General features: G+C 47.1%; 1 long non-coding RNA gene across 1 annotated transcript; it reads left to right on the top strand.

Annotated features, from left to right (window-relative positions):
- Window positions 1-12,150: 12,150 nt before the first annotated feature.
- On the top strand, window positions 12,151-13,891 carry LOC144163145 (uncharacterized). Its single transcript, XR_013320839.1, has 2 exons — window positions 12,151-12,438; window positions 13,402-13,891. It is a non-coding gene; the product is annotated as an uncharacterized LOC144163145 (long non-coding RNA).
- The last annotated feature ends 1,656 nt before the right edge of the window (window positions 13,892-15,547 follow it).

Consider the following 15,547-nt stretch of genomic DNA (forward strand, 5'->3'; position numbering starts at 1 on the left):
GGACATAAAAGTCGTATTGTAGTAGAATAGCAAAGACTGGTGTACGTTGTCATCTCCGCTGCATTTCGTCTAGGTTTTCATTGCCGGCCAAGAATCATGCGCTTTCAGTAGAGAGAAATGAGGCAACGTTTAAAACTCGGGCCAGTAAACATCATGGAACGCCAAAATAACGAAAGAACAAAGAACTTCTTTGTCAACCGAAAGCACGGGACCTCAACTGAAAGCCAATAAGAAAAAGCTACTGGCAAATTCACAGTTCACGGTGAATTTACGGCGTCCAGAACAGGGCCCTGTATTAAGCGCAGTAATGTCGGTGAAGTAAAAGTACCCCAAACAAGCACACAGGCGACATTTCGCTGACTGGTACGCTAGTAGAGAATCTAAGGTCATATACACAAGAATTTTCGGCGTTCCGAGGGCACCGCCATATTTCTTAGGCTATGTCTCGTGCCACGCGCGTGGTACGAGACGCGCCCCCCTCGCGGTGGCTGCTGCCGCGCAGAAGTAACGTCCAGCTAAAGTAATCACGTGACTTCCTGTGACTTCACAAAATAAACGTTATATTTACGTCATTTGATCATGTCACTTTTTTTGTGCAAACGACGACGGCAGCACGGTGTTCACGTCTTGTGTCCCGATGTTCTCCGCCCGTGGTTCGAATGGCAGGACCCACGCATCGTTACGTCCTTATCTCCCTGTACAGCGGCTGCCTCGCAGCGCTTTTTCTTGTTGGGAGGTGTGCTTGTAATTATTTAGATTGTGTATTTTTCGTGAACTTGCTGTTGCACGCCTTTGTAAGCTAACGCGTCCTTTTCTGCACGCTGCTTCGTCCCGCTTTTAACATGCTCCAAGATCTATCGTGTTGTCGTTTAATATTTTGTAAGCTTCACGTTGTCTTGCAGTTTGCGTGCCATCGGCTTTACGCGCCTGCATTCGTTGTCTACCTGTGCCTCGCTTCTTCCATGCCAAGCCTTGTGTTCTGATTCTGGTGGGGTGGCTCAATGATAAAACGTGGGGATCAGTATTTTCCATCGCGTCGCGCCGTGGCTAACGAGGTAACTGTCTTTGATGACATGCCAACGCGAGCGACGCAGTTTCAGCGTGTGCACGAATCGAGTGTCGTCAGGTAGCGCATGGCATCATCGAACGCAATCCGACCTCGCATGTAGCTTCTGAAATTTTTCCCGCGGGGCAGTAGCCACAGTACTACTATCGCCGAGAAGTGTATCCTGACTACTCCGCGGAAACGATCTGTGCACGCGGCGCTGCAGAATCCGTGCAGGGATCGCAGCTTCACTTCCGTGGGTGGAGCCCAACTGCTCGTCCAAGGGCATATCTACTCAAGATACCGCTGAAACCATTCGCTGACTGGCTGGTGCAAGGAGGCTGTGCAAGCATGAGAGAAGTGCAGCCGATAAGATCGCCGTGTGGGCCAAGTTTGGCACTTCTGCTAAATAGTCCTTTAAAGTCTGGTGTGCATAAGGTTAACAAGTGACAGTTCAGTTATTGTTCATCTATGTTCAAATTTGTTGCTTCGAGTACCATTGTGCTTTCAACTTGGAAAGTCTTAATGAAATAATAGGCAAGGCTTAAAATCAGCTGCGAATTTTAAGCAACGTGTAAGCAGCCATTATTAAAAGCACACGAAACAGATTTGTAACGTTTTGTCTACCTTGAAATTATCCACAGAGGGTACGCAGAACTGCCAGCTAGCAAGTTTGATGAAAAGTTCTTATCTGCTTCTTATCTGCTCAAATGGATGTAAAGAAGTGGCAAAGGATGTATAGGATAGCCCGTGACCCTTGCCAGTTGATTGTCTGTTAGCACCACAGGATTTCGTTAACAATTACTGCTTGGCTTTTATTTCCCTTTCCTTTGCTCCAGTGCCTTTTTCCTCCTCTAACCTGGTTAGGCAACAAAACTTCCTCCTGCATCTGCATTGAGTATGTATTTTGATAGGCTCGTTCCTTCTTTACTCTTGTGTTTGGCTTGGTTGGAATTGAACATAACCAGCCACAATACTTTCATTCACTCTCAGCAGGATGGGCTAATGATGATGAGAGCTTATCTCGGAGGCTTGCAGTCTATCCACAAATTCCATTTGGCTGTGACATCTATATGCCCATCCCAAGCACTCTGCAGAATTCAACTTGACACTAATTCTTGAATTCGCAACTGGTGAAGCATGCTTAAGCGTCTACTGTCCAAGCCTTTGGGGTAGTGAACAGGAAGAGTTTCCAATTGTGAGGGGATGTTTCACATTCTATTGCTCTTAACTCCGCACTGAGTAAACTGTTTTGGAAATTTGCTCAAGTGAATTTACTTACCGTAATTACCCGATTCTAACGCGCACTTTTTTTTTTCGGAAAAATAGGTCGAAAAATCGCATGCGCGTTAGAATCGGATACGAAACCAAAACTGCCGAAACAACGGAAATTTCGTCTCGCCCATCGCCATCGCCATCTCTAGATGGCGCCAAAGCTTTTAGCAACGATTATTCGGACGCAGGAAGCACAGGCGCCTAGGCTTTTCTATCGGCGTTCACACAAACCGTCAAATCGTTCCACTTGCGCGCTCGATAACAGCAGTGGCAGCAGCGGCTCTCACGCGTTCAAAACGAGTGGTCGGATGAAGCATGCGCCTCTGGAGAAGCTCGCAGGATGGGCGTGCGAGGCGTGGGCCACGATCCCATCGACCATGGTTGAACGTCCGTTATGAAGTGTTGCATCGCGAACGCGCTTGACGCCACCAAGGACGAGATGTGGTCAGCGGAGAGCGACGAGGAGTGAGATGAGTGACATTACTTCAAGAAATAAATCGCCCGTTTCTCTCGCATTCGTTTTTATTGCTGACAAAGTTCCGTGCGCGTTACAATAGGAGGTGCAAGTTTTTTCAGTTTTTTTGCCGGGAAAATCGGGTGCGCGTTAGAATCGGGGGCGCGTTAGAATCGGGTAATTACGGTACGGGTAAGGGGCATAACAAAATGTCCCACATTTCGTTCACAATGGTGCAAGTCTTGTAAGAAGCCAGCTGCTAGAAAACAAATTCACGGCTTGTGTTGTGTGCTCATAAGCTTTTTTTTTCTTCCACAAAACGGGCATTTAAACAATCCTTTAAGCCAACAGGCTTAAAAATGGTTTTTCAAGTACAACTACGGGGAAATGGTTGGTGTCGAGCTTGACATTGCCCGCTCCCGAGAGTACTTCTTCATACTCATAGTGGTGAAACAGCGACACTTTTGAACTTTATTACTTCTTCATACCTTGTGCAAGAACTGGAGCCAAGACCATGTGCGTGAATGTGATTGTCTGTCGGTGTTTGTGAAAGTTGCAGTACAGCAGGAAGGTGTAGGGATCATGGGTGGCTTTAACAATAAAATGACTGCTGAACGTACTTTAGCTCTGGTATCAATGAGCAGCATGGGAGCATTGATAAGCGCTTCACTGTTGACATTTTTGTTACACAAAAACAGGCCATGTTAAGGCACCCTGGTAAATATTCATGAAAAACACTGGACGGAAAAGCTGCTAACACATGGAAACCATGTTGATCACGGCACCTTTCCTAGTACTTCAGCACCGTTTATCAGCGCTGTGTTTTTCCCCAACTAGTAAACTATCCCAGCGTTGCACCTTCAGCCAGAAATCCAACACTTGCTTGTGAATGACAAGTGATCTACCAAACTTCCGTGTCTACGCAAAAAGTGAGTAGCTCTACTTTCTGTGCACTGTCTGTGGTGTGAAGCTCCATTTCCAAACAAAATGCTAGGGTTTTTCTGGAAGATGCATTGCATTAAAACAAAAACAAAAAAGGAATACGCAAGCGATACTTTCTGGCACTGCACTAGAGTCCTGCGGGAAAGCCAAACCAGCACGTGATCTTTTTGCTTGACTACAAAGCGCTGCAGATGAGGCAAGAAAAAGATTCCGATTTGCTGACACCAAAGCTACGCTGGAAAGCCAAAACGTGTGGTGTCTGTCACTGCATATTTGCTGCAAGACGGGCATGTGAATGTATTGCAATAAGGCATTTATGTTCACGCCAAGATTTATGAACCAGGCTGGCGGTGTAACAAAATCATTGCGTGAGGTTACAACAAAATGTTTTATGAAATATGATAGAATATTGTTTGCTATAAATAGCAATTAAAGGTATAAAATGATTTTGGCACTAGTTAAGTGGCCTGTTCGAAATCATTGGCAAAACCTAAACAGAAATATTTCAGACAGCTGCAATTGCGAAATAGCAAAGCATGGTTGGGGCCTGAATTCAGCAGGCATGCTCCAGCTGAGAATGTATAATTGCAGAGCAAAATAATAATGAAGGCCTAGGGAAAAGGTGAGCTTAGTTGAGTTACCACCAAGGTATTTGGTAGAGAGAATAGTTACAAAAATAAAGAAGCAATATGGGAAGCTTTATTTTCGCTGATTTACGTTTATCAGCACTGAGCTTCATGTTCCGCATGTCCCATTGAAGAATGTTACGTCTGCACGCAATCGGCACATCAGATTTTACGGTATAACACAGTTTACTTCGAAAATAGGTAAATAAGAGAATATCGCATAAGCAGTTCATTTATACGTGAAATAGAAACAGCGGGGTTTTTAAAACGAAGCTCGTAAGCATGCTCAATGAAAGGGACGAATGATGAGTTTATTATGTTACTAATAACAAATTTCAAGCACCTTGTCAGAAAAACCCCTTCCAAGGAGGGACTGTGTGTAATCATAAGATTTTTTGGATAAAAATTTGTAAATGCCCTGTACATGTACGTCAATAGGTATTTTAACGCCCCAGCCGTGGGCTGTGGTTCATCAGCGCTCTTTTCTACTGTTTAGCTTATCAAGGGTTGTTGTACAGGACCCACCTTCTATAGCAAGCGAGGACGACAGTCGGCACCAACTATCAGCCGAGTTCCTTCAGGCTAGGACAATTGCTGGAGAGGCTAAACAATGTTTTTGAGATCCCTAACTGAGAGCTTTCCCTTTTTTGTAAAAGAACATCTAGGCAACCCTTCGAGAACTGTCCGAAATAACAAAAATGACCTGTGCCCCCTAAATAGTTAATCCACGCACAGTGAATGTTTGGCATAAAAATCTCAATGCAAACCTACCCTTTGAACCTGCTTAATATTTAGCAGAGGTTCACGCCATTGTCTGTTTTATGGCACTGTGTGGATGGGCAACTGGTTTTCACCTATGGAGCCTGTGGGCCATGCTAGTCTCCAGTCCTGTCAATTGTTTTTGGAGAGTAGCACTACCCTGCAGTGTACGAGCCATGGATTCCTTTGGTTGGCGATAGGAAATTTTAGTGAATCGTTACAAGCCACTAAAGCAAGTGAGCATTTGTTTATCGACCACTGTTTTGTGGCCACGAAGGAGTTTCGTTCATTAAAAAGACTACCAAAGACATCAATTTTAATGCAAACTTCAAACAAAATAATTGGTATTACAAAAAACGTGTAAAGCAGTCGGAGCTCCATAGCCAACTTCCAGGTATTTCTCTATGGCATCCCAGAATCTTGTTTACGCGACTAACAGATACCGACCTATTCCACTGCAAAGAAACATAACTGGGCGATTGCAGTGGGGCCTCTAGTTCCGTTTGATCATATCACTTGAGTGCTTACGTACAGTAAACATACTGATGACTGTGTTTATAGTGCTGTTTATAGTGCATGTCTATATGACGTCACTCCTGCCCATATTACATAGATGTAATTAGAAATTGGGATGTTTTTCACCATTTCTTTTCGTTAAACTCGCCCCATGACAGCCTTGACGTTTGCCTATCAATTACATTTGCAGTATGCTCGCTGCTTCTACCTGTTTACACAAACAATCCGTAGATGCTTTCACGTTCCAGGCACATATTAAGATTCTCTTTTACGTTGCTTATTGAGCCTGTGCAGAACCTATGGGTTTTCATATGCTGGAGTGCATGTATGTGTATTAGACACGATGGTCGGTCAAGTGTACACCCTTCCTATTACCGTCTGTACAGCCTCTTCTCTGACCCTATCGTCTGGGTGTCCTGAAGTAACTTCCTTTGTATGAAGGGACTCAGTCAAGTCTGGCCAACATAGCTATACCACAGGATATACAGTGAGACGTGAAAGTTATACCAGTGCAGTAGCCATTAGATGAAGCGCTTGGCTAGTCTACCTTTTGAAAGACCCAGGTCCTAAATTGTCGTAGAATCATTTATTCTACTAGGAAATCTTTGGTTTCTACTAAGAAATCTTTTTAAGCGCTGAATATCATGCAATTATGATCCTTGTGGCGCATGCTCACAAGACTTTTCTGCTCATAAAACGCATCCTGGGTGTAAAACAAATTTTAAGCTACAATTTCGTCCACTGGAAAATAGGAACTTCCCGATTTTCGGAAGTTTTCCTTGCTAATATTTCCAAAGAGGAGATCTACTGTAGTGGTACGAACGCGGTACATGTGTGGGGACACCAAAGATTACTTTTCCTATTCTTTGCACAATTGCTTGTAATTGTAATGCGCACATGTACCTAGTAAAAAACAGTTGCCACCACTATGTTTCGTCCTCAGCACTGTACATTCCGATTATCTCTTGGCGCTGCTACGTTGTCTTCATTTCGAGAACGCACACCGCGATTTCAGGTCGCCTCATTTAGGCATTCTGAACTTGCCATGGTGCAAAGTGTTGATAGCAGATGCCACCGCGCCGACATGCGTCGGAAGGTTCACAGAATTACGCTCGGACGGCAGGGGCCGGAAACTTCGGCTAGTTTCGGTATCGCAAAATTAAGTGCCGCCATGACGCTGGTAGCCAAGCGAAAATTCAGCAACTTTGCATATGTGGCTTTATCTTTTCAACATACCCAGCAATAAAGTAAAGTGATTCCATTGTGTGTACAAATAAAATGTGTTCTTGGCTGTTTCGTTTTTTGGCACCCCATTTATTTATTTAGTCGCTTCATTCGTTGCGCCGACGGGCGGCGCTTTCGCTCTTATCTCTTCTGCTGCCATCCTGTCCGTCTGCTCCTGCCACTTTCACTGTGTGCACGTGTAGAAGTTTTGTAGTATGCCTTGAAGGTGAAAATTTTGGTGTCTGCGAGTGCTAACGGGCTCAAAATGTCAGAGAAACTGAGAAAAGGACCCAACGCGTGCTTCGATGCTGTGCGGTGCGACAACTCGGGAAGGAATAACACAGCGAAAATTTTCCGCTTCCCAGCGGACGGGATGCAGGGCAGCACACTTTTGATTCAGTGAAAGTTATGAAGAAGCAAGCGCTATCCTTATCAAAAAAGCTGCTGGGCGGACCGAATCATCTTCTGCTGTTGCTTTACAGTGAATTTCTTTTTGTTTGGTACAACGCATTTGTCTGTAATGTTGTAAGCATGTGAAGCTACTTGTCGGCAGTTTCTCATGAGCCGATTGATGCCAGCGGACACGCAGACGGAAATTTCGCTTCGGTATCGGTTTGGTGAGTGGTTTCTCTTCATTTTCTTTCCACCAGAGAAAAGCTTGGAAATTATGTTCGCCTAATGTGCCTAAATGCTTCTTCGACGAACTAGTTTGGCTTTGGAGCGCTCCAACGATCAGTTTCTCTGAATGCTTATTAGCACGAAAGAAGCCCAAAAAATTATTTACGTGGCAGCTGACCGCTCGCATTCCGTGTTACGAGAAGTTCGAATTACCTGCACGACGGCCGAGCGGCGCTTCGCTTTTCAACCTGTGCTAGGACACATTTTTTGTACCTTGTTTCCACTCTCAATATTTGTTTCGCTTTTACGTGTTTCTTGATATATATGGTGGTATTTGTTCCATTTACCAAGTGTGATGTATGGCGAAATTGCGCAGAAAATTTGCTAGCTATAAAGGGTTTTTTGGGCTAGCAAGTTTGCGAGAATAAGAATATGGACGGTTGTTAATGGTGGCGAAATGAGCTGGTCATCTCACGTAATAATCATTTTATTATTCACAAACGCGTGTTTTTATGAAACATCGTTTCTGTAGAATTGTATTGTGTACAGAAAATGAACACGGTGACCTCTGCAGCAATTTTGTATATTCGACGAATTGTTCGAAGATTTCTGTTATGTTTGTGTAACCGACACAGAATGCGGGCATTTGTACTTACTATACGAGATACACAGCTATGTGCTTTTGTGGCATGTATTGAACTTCGCTTGCCATACGTTGCTAATAAAATCAGTGAACAAACCACATTTCCCGCCTACTACTTTTTGTGCCCCAAACAAAATTGCCACGCTTCAGGGCGTGCTGCCTCACGCGTATTCAACTAAGAAATATATCCAAACAAATATTTTCTGCACGTGCTGAGAGTCCAAGCAAATTAGCAACTGAAAGCTGTCGAAAACAAGATGTGCAGCAGCAACCCTATCTGAAAAGCGAAATGCAAGCGGTGTTTGTTCACGCTTGCGGCACACAAAGACAGGCGCGCTCGTTCAGACCATAGCAGACGATAAGCGGCACGGCGTTTCCTCCTCGCGCATCAACGAAAGCGTTGCCATAGCAGCATCAGTGATTTTTTGTTGTTTTTTAGTTGGACAGTTTGGCCTACCAAGCACCAGGGGACAAATTGGCGCTAGTGGCGCAATTATCGGTTACCTGGGGGGTATACCAGCTGACCTAGCCGTGCGGACGGTGTCTTTTCTTGTGTGGAACGTAGCTTGTTCGAACGGGGCCAGTCGACGGTGCGATGTCGTCTCACGTACTCTGAAACTGTACGCAGGTAGCATCGGCGTACACCAAGCATAGTCGCAGGTCAACATTACTCTAGTGCGGCTATTTTTCTGCCGTCTGGAAAGGCTCGCTGGGTACCCACGCAATACTTAATCCCAAGCAACTTTCTCACGTTTTCAGATAGTGATCTTCCAATATGAACTCCGGTTTATCTACGTTGTCGGCCCGAGAAAATCGGAGCTTCGTCCCGCTTTCGAATACGCGACTCCATGTAGGCGATACGGCTGCAGCAGCAGCAGCGCTGGCTGCTCCCGCAAAAACAAAAATTGTTTGTTTAGAAAAGTTCTAACAGTTGAATGGTGCGTTAATTTGTGCTAAAAATAACAAAAAAATGTGTGTTTCGTACTACACCACACAAAATATTGACCATTATTAATGCTATGACGTCATCATGACGTCACGCGTGGCAGCAGCCACCGCGAGGGGGGCGTGTCTCGTGCCACGCGCGTGGCACGAGACGCTGCCTTTTTCTTAAGGCCCCTAACTTAATTTTTCTGCGATTGGTGCGCCGCCATGAGGGCTCTTCCCCGAGGACTGCGGAAAGAACAGCCGCCGCCCCAGGCGCACACCGCCGTTTGCTTTGAACTGCGTATCGGGCCGCGTGTTCGGTCGCCTAATCTGGCTTCAAAATTGATAAGTGCCTTTTAAATGCAGAGCATTTCAGTAACTCATGATGTCACCCGCGTTGGCGTCCGTAGTCTGCGTCCGCATCGCTCCCCCTACACTATATAAGGAAATAATACTTGCCGGCGCCAGGTTTCGATCCTACGGCTCTGCGGGCGGAACGCAAGGTGCACGGTACTCTACCAACTGAGCCACAAAACCGACACAGAACGGAAGGTTACGAACGTGCCTTATACCCTTGACTCATTCAACCGTCGGCCAGAGGTGCGCCCTCTCCCCCGCGTCCTCCTCGCCTTCTCTCCGCTCGCAATGCCCTCTCTCGCCGCGTTCGGTTCGGGCGCACAACAGGTGGGGACGTGCGCAACACCCTCTCTCGCCGCGTTAGGTTGGCGCGCAAGAACAGGTGGGGCGCTCGCATCGCGCTCTCTCGCCGCGGTCGGTTCGCGCTTAAACCACATATGTCGTTCGCGCGCGCTGCGGTCGCTAACATCTGTGGCGTGATCGTGACGTCAGCATCACGCGTTCGCGTGGTGGCGATTTCGGCGCTATAACACTCTCTCGCGAGTGGTATTGGATTGGATTCGATTGGATTGGCTTGGATTGGCTTGGATTTGGATTGGATTGGATTAAAGTGGATTGTGTTGGATTGTGTTGCGTCATAGCCGCGCCACTTTGCGTCATAGCCGCTCCACGTTGCGTCATAGCCGCGGCAGGGGGTTCACGGCACGTTTCACCATCGACTTCATCGACAATGTCTACGCTGGAAGACAACAATTACAACAACCAATACGTAATCCATACGACTTGCAGGCGCGCCCCCCCGCAGAAATGCTCTGCATTTGATCGTGCCCCTCGCGAGGGGGATGTTTTCTTTTCTTTTGTGGGACTAGGAGCATAGGCCTCCTGCGCTGCCCAGGGGGCGCTGCGCAAGCGGCTTCCGGGCAGTACTTCCGGGTAGTACAAAGCTGCGCGGGTCCCACCGGATCCCGTGTTGACAGGAGCAAAATGAGCTCGACGCTCCCGATTATTTTGCTACGTGGTCACCAGCTCATCCCCAACGCGTCCGATCTATTTCAGCGACCAACTTGGCATTAGGGGAAAAAGCTTTGCAGCGCTAAACACGTTTACAGCGCCAACGAAAGTGCCGGGAGCGTGACGGCGTCTGCTACTCGCAGGTTCACCGATCGATGGTCGTACGAAGTGAAATTTTAAGTGAAATTTCAAGTTTAAACTAATACTCTAGGTGACAAAGACTTCTCAAAAACAGCAGATCAAAAAAGAAGAGTGACGCAATCGGCGATGATCGCGCTTTAAAAAGCCAGCGAGTCCGGCGGACTGCAGGCTCGCCTGCTGCGGTGCGCCGCTCTTTTGCGTACCTGCACACTATGCGTGCACTTTCATTAAATAGTGCTCGTTTGCGTCGCCGTTACGAATACATGGTGCAGCGTTAGCTTGCCGCTTTGTTACGTGTCTGATCAGTGACAAAATGCCGCGACCGTCAGAAGCGTGAAATCTGTTTTGTGATTCCGAAATTAGTGGCCGTAAAACAAAGTGTTCGGGCGAACTAAGAGGCCGCTTGCTTTCCTTGTTTGCTCTCACTTTACTTAATTACGCTCTTGCAGCATACATTCCCAGTTCGCACTTAATAGCCTACAATGAGGGTCAGCAACGGCCGAGTTCCACGCAGCCGAGACGGCGGAGGGCTGGACGGCAAATCGAGTGGGAGGAGGAGGAGGGGGGCTTTGAATGCATAGAGAAAAAATTCAGAGAATTTCTAATATTTGACAATAATCTGGCGAAGTGGGAAGATTTAAAACCTTAAAACCGCATCCGCCGATGTTAAAAAACTTTCATATCTAACGTTTGTTCGACCAAGACTAGAATATGCATCATCAATTTGGAACCCCTCACAATCATATCTTTCTCACGATTTGGAATCGATACAAAACCGTGCCACCCGTTTTATAACATCGCAGTACTCCCACACAGTCAGTGTGACGTCACTCAAACAGTCCATCAACCTCCCCACCCTCGCTACACGCCGCGTTATCGCTCGTTTGTGCCTTCTACACACCTTTTATTTCCCGTCCCAATCACGACATGCTTTATTAACGCCCCCACCAAGAGCTTCTGTCCGTCTTAACCACAGTCACCCAATCTCTAGAATCAAGTGCCGTACATTATCAATGAATAGTTCTTTCTTTCCTCACGCAATAGCAATTTGGAATTCCCTACCCAATGACATAGCTTCATGCCCTAACCGAAAATTATTTCGCAAAAAACTTGAAACGGCGAACCTTTCAGCCTTCACGTGATACCCCTGCCGAATCGATTGTGAAGATTCCGTTGTCACGTTTTCTCTTTTTTTCTCTCTCTTTCTCTCTCCCTCTCTCTGTCGAGTAATTATGTTTACAATTGTTTTGCTATTCCTAACTGATGCTGCTTTGCCCGTGTGTACGAGATTTCGGCGCACGATAAAGATCCCCAGGTGGTCAAAATTAATCCGGAGCCCTCCACTACGGCGCGCCTCATCGCCTGCGTTGCGTCGGCGCGTTAAACCCCACAATCAATCAATCAAACTGATGCTGCTTTTTATTGTAGTCTTGTTGTTGTTGTTGTTATTTTCGGTGTATGTATTCTTATACCTTGGCGCAAGCCCCCCCCCCCCCTTATGTAATGCCTTCGGGCCTTTAAGGAGCAAATAAATGAAATGAAATGAAATGGGGGGCCAATAGACCCTATGCGAAATTGCTTGGTGATCTAGCAACACTGATGTAAACGAGACCGTCGGCCATATTGGTACGGGCGCCTATCGGGAAGTCTCGTATTGTTTACTGTGGAAGAGCAGGTGACGGTAACGCGGTATGGCTCAAACTGGACGGCGTTTTCCGGCTCCCGACCGCGGATTGTGGACGAAGGACTTGTCTGCGCTGCCCACTGTGTCCGAAGACTCATACCACTCGGGGTGCCGCGCCAAAGACCCATCCGAGCGGCAGCGGAGCAGGGCATGCCGCCTAGCCACCGAGGCGCATTGCTCGCCTTCATCGGTGCGGACAAACACGTGCGACTCGCAGTAAGTAAATCCTTCTTTGTTATTTACTTGACGCGAGTTAACCGGTATGAGCATTTGTATGGCACTTTTTTCACCGTTGTTTACCATGCAAATGCGCAGCGACGACCCTGTTGCAGTAACTCTGAAAGAGGAAAGCGAGAATCGCCAGACCATACCGCTAGTGGGTGGATTAGGTATTTTCAAATGCTGTACATCGAATTTACGGGATGATTTTTGGCGAAGATGTTTACGGAAAGGTTGCGGCCGTTTTCCGTGACGGTCGTCCGCCCGCGCGTTTGCCGCAAAGCAATCGTGCTTTGCGGCGAAGTCAACTACAAAAGCGCACATACGCCTTGAATTTTCTTTTTTTGTGTGTTGTCATTATTTATTGCGCATGTTCTGCGCAAAAATCTGTTTGTGTGTCTTTCTTCTCCTTTTTTGGCGGTGGGGTGGTTGTGTTTGTTTCTAAAGCGCATATGTTTTTGGTGTGCACGAATAGATAATACAGTAAAACCTCGTTAGCTCGAACTCACTGAACTATTATAGAAGATTTTTTCTAATTCGATGGGTCATCGGTATAGCCCGAATGTTTACCTTTTTATCTCGAAAGATTCTGGAAGTGAGTTCCAGATAATCATATTAATGCTTGCTTAAGTTATGACGAACACGATTATGCGGGTACTGGTATCATTACCCACGCTGAGGTTTTTAAATGTTAAAAACTTCCTTCTCTTGAAAAATGCATTAACAAAGCATGCAGAGATACTTGCACGCTCGAACTTGACAAACAATTTTGACGACATTGCTGTTTGAGGTGTAGATTATTGCCCTTGCAACAGTGTTAAGGAAGACACAAAATCTGGTCATTTTGAGTCTGTTCCTTGCGGCCACTTCTTTCTGCTCTGTCCCTTTAGCATAAACTGTAGCGGACTAGTCCTGTTCTTCACTGAGTGTTATTTACTGATACTCTCTCTGTTCTTGCAGGTTGGGCCTCATCCATGTGCTCAGCAGCTGCTTTCGCTCCCAGAAGAAAAGTGGCCGGCCCTAAGTTGTGTGCCTCACCTTTGAGACGGACAGTGGGGCGATTGGGGAGGCATTGTGCGAGTGCCCGGCGGGTTGTAGTGGAGCATGGAGTCACATCCTGGCTGCTGTGCACCTACTCGCCCTCTTGCAAGCCGAAGGTTTTAAGAGGCGCCACCAAAGCTTGCGTGCACTGAGCTGCCACAACAGTGGGGACGTCCGAGACAGCAGGGCATCAAGCCAGCGAGTGCCCAAAACATTGACTGGAGAAGCCCGCGATAAAATGGCCCCTCCCTTCCCTCGCCAATGCGTCTGTTCGATGCACGTCGAGTACAGAAGCAATGCGAGCAGCAGCAAAGTTCCGTGCAGGCGCTTGGAAGAAAACTTGGTAGCCTTGGGAATGAGTTTTTTGCCCCAGTTGTGCTGGCCTCCCGCTCCTCCTCCTCCTCTCCTCACCCCCCCCCCCCCCCCCCGCCAGTGACAGAAACAAGGACTGGCATGGCACCTGAAGGGTCACCTATGAGCCACCAGCAAGCATTCAGGAGCACGCAGAGGCTGGACAACGTCGTGTTTACTAGACCGCGACATGCAGGGGTGCGCGAATGCTTCTTTTTGTTCCATTTATATCCACAGTTTGCTATACTGCACGCGCTATAAATCAGCGAAGTCGTTTAATTTACTGGGATTTTCACTGTGGATACAAAAAACGCAAAAGCTCTCAAGCTGATGCGCGGCAGCCTGATGCAACTGTGGCCGTTTTCTTTTTGAATAAAACTTGAAAATTGTCTCAGCTACCTACATCAATGGCCACTATCATTACGTCGGAGGCATGCATGCAGCGTGTGACAAACTAGAGGAGTGAGTGTGTATTTTAGTCGCAAAATATTCGACAGTAAATACATCGTTGCTGGAATGACAATGGGCACCAAGTTAACTTGACGTAACAACAAACCTTTCAGCCCGGAAAATCTGGAACCAAGTGCAAAAGCTCGAATTTTCCACCGTTAGATCATCATAAAACAGCGTTCGCCACTTCTGCAACGACACGCGGCTAAATGCAACGTAAAGAAACCAACAACACACTCCCATACCGTGCGCGCCCGCCACAGAGGAAATTTTCGACGGCGTTGTGCGGCAAGAAAAGTTTGTTTACAGCCCTAGGTAAGATAAAGGCTCGTGTAGGGGCTAAGCGGTACCATGTAACAATGAAATGAAGCGGGCGCAGAGCCACAGGGACGAGTAAAGGAACAGCCTAATTTTGGCAACGTGTGGTACTGTTTTCCCGGTCGAGCGCCGCTGTCAGTCGCATGAATAGGCGGCGCACGCTCAGGCTTCATTTAGAATACAAAGGCTGGACAAGAGAACTCCAACGCAGCTGTATTTTTCATACGGACAGCGACTACGGAACCCCGCGCTTAGCGAACCAACGACAAATATTCGCTCCAAGCGCACCGCGCCCATCGTGTCACAAAGGTTGCTCGCGCCGGCACAGTTCGCGTCACAAAGTTCGTCCCGAAGCGTAGAACTTCACGTACCTTTTCTCCATTTGAACCGGTAATTCTGCATTGCGTGCTCTGCGGCACGAAGCAATGCTCCGGCATTGTAGTCCATCACCAAGAGCGGTCAATGCCCGCCTTCTATGTTTTGGTAATTGGTTTCGGTTTCAAACGACCGTACCAAAATGGCGGACCTAGTTACCGGAGTCGACGTGAGATGGCGGGGCGCATTTTGCATAGGGTCTATTCTGTTCTTGTCTCGCTGTCTAACTCCATTTGAAGTCAAAACTGTCGTGTCGGCGTTCAGATTCGACGACCCTGCACTAGAAAACCAACACAGTCAGTGATGATCGTATGTAAATATCCGGGGCCCCGCGCCGTGTATGCGGCTGTGTTATGTGATGTTATAGAAGTACACATCTCTGCAGGCAGCGGGCGTGTGATTTCGTGCATGTTTTGCGTCCTTTAATAGCGCATATTTATTTGACGTGTCTGCACGCTGCAGCTTAGCCGTTCACCAGAGAGCGCATTGAAAGCGAGCGAGAACTAATCGTATGCGAAGTTTGCCCATGCTCTACACGGATAGCGAATGCAGCGTTCTGCGCGCTGTTATC

The sequence above is a fragment of the Haemaphysalis longicornis genome, unplaced genomic scaffold (genome assembly GCF_048455015.1).
Source record: "Haemaphysalis longicornis isolate Haplotype H1 unplaced genomic scaffold, Haemaphysalis longicornis Haplotype H1 scaffold_1, whole genome shotgun sequence".
Lineage (NCBI taxonomy): Eukaryota > Metazoa > Arthropoda > Arachnida > Ixodida > Ixodidae > Haemaphysalis > Haemaphysalis longicornis.